General features: G+C 35.5%; 1 long non-coding RNA gene across 1 annotated transcript; it reads right to left on the bottom strand.

The window, feature by feature from the left end:
- Positions 1 to 1262: 1262 nt before the first annotated feature.
- On the bottom strand, positions 1263 to 4849 carry LOC115289436. The gene is made up of 3 exons (XR_003907626.1): positions 4788 to 4849; positions 1971 to 2017; positions 1263 to 1322 (listed from the first exon to the last, which is right to left on the bottom strand). It is a non-coding gene; the product is annotated as an uncharacterized LOC115289436 (long non-coding RNA).
- Positions 4850 to 5158: the final 309 nt, after the last annotated feature.

Raw genomic sequence — 5158 nt, forward strand, 5'->3', positions numbered from 1 at the left:
AACAGTATTTTAAATTGAATATTATTTTTTCTAATTTTTTATTAAAATGATGAAATCTTGCTATTAGGAGAATATTTGTTAAGATTTAATATATTTTTACATTCCTTCTTTATTATAGGTATATGTTGTTATGATATAATAATACATATATATTTTTACATTCCTTCTTTATTATAGGTATATGTTGTTATGATATAATAATACATATATATTTTTTTACATTCCTTCTTTATTATAGGTATATGTTGTTATGATATAATAATACATATATATTTTTTACATTCCTTCTTTATTATAGGTATATGTTGTTATGATATAATAATAATAATACATACATATATATACACACATATATATATATATATATCCATGTGACCCCTTCCACACATAAGAAGTGTGTTCCTATTGAAAGTCAAAAACAAAGTTACAGGATTAACCCTACAAAAACATACAAGTTTTATTAATTTGAAATTCACACAGGAGATGAACTAAATTTCCAACTGGTGTTTATGTATTTTACATACATTTTTAAGTGTGTTAATTAGTCAGAAGGATATATTAATATCAATTTTTGAACCGTGACACGTATTTCAGGATGTTGCTTTTTAAGTACTAAGACAAATTTAAAAGTTAATTTAGCATTTTCTACATTTAAATTTGACAGTTTAAGGTTATTTGGTATGATGCAAACACATTGTGTGTGTTCTTGTGTGTAGAGTACTTGAGAGAGAGACCACACAGACACAAGAATTGTCACATGGAAAAATGTTACATCGAATGTATTAGTTAACATATAATTAAGAGGGGGAGTTGGATTACATTGTGCAAAGTGAAATTCTGAAAAAACTTATCTTCAGTTTTGTAAATTCCAAATGTCCTCTTTATGTCCTCTCTGGACTTACCCAGAAATACAATGGTTCAATTATGAAACCTCAACTCTCCTGCCCCATGAGACGTTACATGCTAGCGCCCCCTTGTGGTCACTTCGATGATAAAGACATTCAGGTATTTGTTTTGAAATTTTCCTTCGGGGACAGTTAGGCTCATTCAATCTTTGTATACAACTTTTTAAAAGAAACGAAAAGCTTATGAGTGAAATGGTTAATTTATATCTGTGAATTCTGGATGGTTAAAATAAAATGGCTTAAGTGAGAAAAAAAGATAGTAAGGATTTTACTCATGGTGCAGCCATCCCCTGGTTTCTTACAGTTTAAGCCAGTTAGGACACTTCTAAAGCTGCAAGGCCAGCCCTTGGAGGGAACCTGGGCGATTTGATTCAGTAGGTGGCACTCTTTCCTCAGAGTCAGTTTTGCTATGATGACCTAAAATGTTGCAAAAAGCTTTGTCACTGGAGGTCCTGCCTTTCAGGTGAGGCAAAACCCAAAGGCTTATACTCACTTATTGTTGTAACAGGTCACACATTTCTGTCTATTATTCTGAGATATTTAAATGCCCCGTTATATAGCTATCACATAGAGAACTATGAGAAGCTTATACGGGAAGTACGCTGAGCTCTTCAGAAAGCAAATAAGTGCTCTACAAATCCTCTGCATTTTAATTATCATCATAATCATTAACCCTCCCAAGTCTCAGCGACAAGGTCTTACTTGGATAATTATGTTCTACTTATGTAAATTCCTCTTTTCAGTGAGCTAAGCATATTATTTCCTCTTATCTTTTAAAAATTTGGAGCAGTTCAATTGAAAACCAAGCACTATTAAATAGCTATCATCCATCTCCCGGGAAGTAGCACATTTCTGTTCTAGGTAAAGCACCTTTGTTTAGTCCCCCCTATCCCAAACTATACATAAACAAGTGCATAACATACTCAGTAAGTTTTTTTCTGTTTTTACTCAAGAGATGTTTTAAAAGTCATATTGAATGTTAAATAAAAGGAATCACTGGATTTAATTATCCTTAAAATTATCATGCTCAGTTGATTCATGGAGGTATGAAACCTCATTTCTAACCTCAGATTCTTGGAGTCCACAGGTTTCTGCGTCAGTGTCACCTCTTTCTGGAAAAGAGGAGAGGAAAATATTCAGAAGAAAAGGATATGGCCATTTACAGGTTGCCAGTACTGAAAAAAATATAATGATTTCTAATATTTTAAATTAAGCCGTTGAAAAACTTAACTCCAATTTTGGAAGTAAGTGAGTGAGGTATCTTTATCAGCAAAACTAGTTATTGTAGTGTGAGCCTGTTGGGTGACAACCAAGGATGTACTATAAAAACAAAAAGAATTTAGATACTTGTGTGCTTATTTAAATGTTGGCCAGCTTATCTTAGAAAACCATAAATAAATTCTGAAATATATTGGCTATAATAATTAGATGAGTCAGAATGATTTATTTTCCTCTTCTAAACGATTCGATTGGGGCAGAGAAAAGCCTTAGAAAGAAAGCATTTAAAGTTTATTGTACTGCTCAGTCATTCATATAAATATAAATTAACAATATTTTGAAGGTATATCAATAACAAACAGTGGTAATTAAAATCTTTTGTGACAAGCATCCTTTCAAGAATCTGCTGAATGCTACAGAACACCTTTCCAATAAATTTGACGGTGACCTTTAAATTCATTTTGTATAAATATGTTCATAAACACTTTCAGGAATTGTATATACTTGATTTTGTACTCATGTATAAACACTGAAGTAACTCTGTTTTGGAAAATTATCAGAAAGTAGTTTTGCTCTGCTGATAATTTTTTTTTTTTACTTTTTTTAATGTTTTATTTTTTGAGAGACAGAGAGAGACAGAGCACAGCAGGGGAGGGGCAGAGAGAGAGGCAGACACAGAATCCAAAGCAGACTCCGAGCTCTGAGCTGGCAACACAGAGTCTCTGAGGTGGGGCTTGAACCTGGGAACGTGAGACCATGACCTGGGGAAAATGGGACACTCAACTGACTGAGCCAATCAGGCGCCCCTGATACTAAATTTTTAAGAGAGTGAGATGAGTTTGTGTGATGCACTGCACTGTGTGAGATATATTTTAATAATTTAAAAAATCTGTTCTTTTAAAGAAAAGCTTCCTGTACTATGATCAGAAGCTTCATTTGCAGGGATGCTTATTTGATTATATTGGGACACAAGTAAATCTCATAACCATCAGGAAAGGAAAAGTTTGCTCAGGGGGCAGCCCATTTACTTTACTATTCGGGATTAGTAACAACACGCTAATCGAGATCAGAGATCTTTTTCACTCTGGCTGGTGAACAATGGACATGCAATTCCACCCAATTAGAGGTAAAGGGCACTGAGGATATGAGCAGGCAAGAGCAATCAGAGAGGAACATAAAAATGGTGAGGATTTAAAAATTTTTTATGGCTTATCCATTTCAACAAGTAAAAATTAACAATATTCTAAAAGTGGTAGCTAAACTCTTGAACCATAGATCCTTCCAAGAATCTGCTGAATGCTTTGGAACTAATTTCTAACACATTAGCATATAAAAATGTAGACTGAAAACATTACATACTTTTGAAGGGAGCATTCACTAAGAAGCAACCCATGGAATTCCTTGTGTTCCAAGGACTCCTGATTAAGAATTGTAGGGAGCTTAGGGTATCACTCCAAGTAGTTTATGTTAATAATAAAAACATTTAGAGGCGCCTGGGTGGCTCAGTTGATTAAGTCTGAGACTTCGGCTCAGGTCACAGTATCATGGTTTGTGGGTTTAAGCCCTGCATTGGGCTCTGTGCTGACAGCTCAGAACCTGGAGCCTGCTTCCGATTCTGTGTCTCCCTCTCTCTCTGCCCTGCCCTCTCTTATGCTCTGGCTCTCTCTGTATCAAAAATAAATAAAATATTAAAAAAAAACATTTAAGGAAAGAAAACAAAAGTACTTGGTTTTAATATGCACATACATTAAAATAAAGAAATATTTATGATTAATCATAGTCTAAAATCTTATCCTAGCTTCAAAGGATATGGTGATATATAGATGTCACTAATTTCTCTCTTGCCTCAAACCTTGCTAAATTGCCAATGAAAATATCATAGAGAGGCACCTGGGTGGCTCAGTCAGTTAAGCATTGATTCTTGGTTTCAGCTCAGTCATAACTCAAATCTGGCTCTGCACTGACAGTGTGGAACCTGCTTGGGATTCTCTCTCTCTCTCTCTCTCTCTCTCTCTCTCTCTCCCCCTCTTTCATTTGTGCACAAGTGTTCTCTCTCTCTTTCTCTCAAAATAAATAAGTAAACTTAAAAGAAAAGAAAATATCTTTAGAAAAGTAAAGGAAAATATAGAAATTCCTGTATCATTGTGGAAAGGGCAAAAATGACATTTGAAAAACTGAAGGTATTTTATAAATACAGTTGAAATTGGACTAGATTGAAGGAAACTTCTTGAGCTGTAGCTTCCTAGAGCCACTTTTCTAGGAAAAGGAGGAAACTTGGAAAAATGTAAGTCACATACCTTAGCAAGAAGCGGCCAAAAATGCCTGCTGTGGAAAATTACATAAAAAAGTTTAGCTATTTTCCTATAACTCAGAGGAAGGGGCCAATGAGGAGATAAATAAAATCCGAGAAAAATAAACACAATGACAGTCGCTGGGTATCCATTAACGGAACAGAGAAATTATAAAGCAGAAAATAAAATAGAATGGAGAAAAATCTATTACCATGAAAATATGAGGGCAACGTGTTTTGGGGTAAAACAGGCTGAGATTTATTAATTTCAAAAGCTCATTGACTACCAGACAAAATGTAAAAAGCAACACAGAAATTGTCCCTTGATTTTTGAACTTCAAGGATAATGAAAAAAAAATATTAGTAAGGAGTACCTCCAAGTTGCGCTCCCAGGGCTGCTTCATCTGGGCTCCCCCCGCCGTGGGCGGAGGGAGCAGTCTAGCACAAGCGGCCCTGTCTGCGCACGTCCCAAATCCAACGGTCAACATAGCACAGGGCTCCTACGGTTTCCAGAACAAGTGACATTTTCAGGGAGCGAGTGATGAGAAGACACACAAGACAGCTTGCCTTGCAGGCAACCCGTTGTAGCTAAACGGTGGAAGAAACCACAGTGCTACTGCGCCCCTGACACTCTAGCACTGGGGCTCAATATAAGATTTTTAGAAATAATATACATTTCTCCCCTCATGACTTCATTTACTGCACAAACTCATTCTCCGCTGCAACCTGGAACCAGGAGTGCTGG

This window comes from Suricata suricatta, chromosome 4 (assembly GCF_006229205.1).
Source record: "Suricata suricatta isolate VVHF042 chromosome 4, meerkat_22Aug2017_6uvM2_HiC, whole genome shotgun sequence".
Classification (NCBI taxonomy): domain Eukaryota; kingdom Metazoa; phylum Chordata; class Mammalia; order Carnivora; family Herpestidae; genus Suricata; species Suricata suricatta.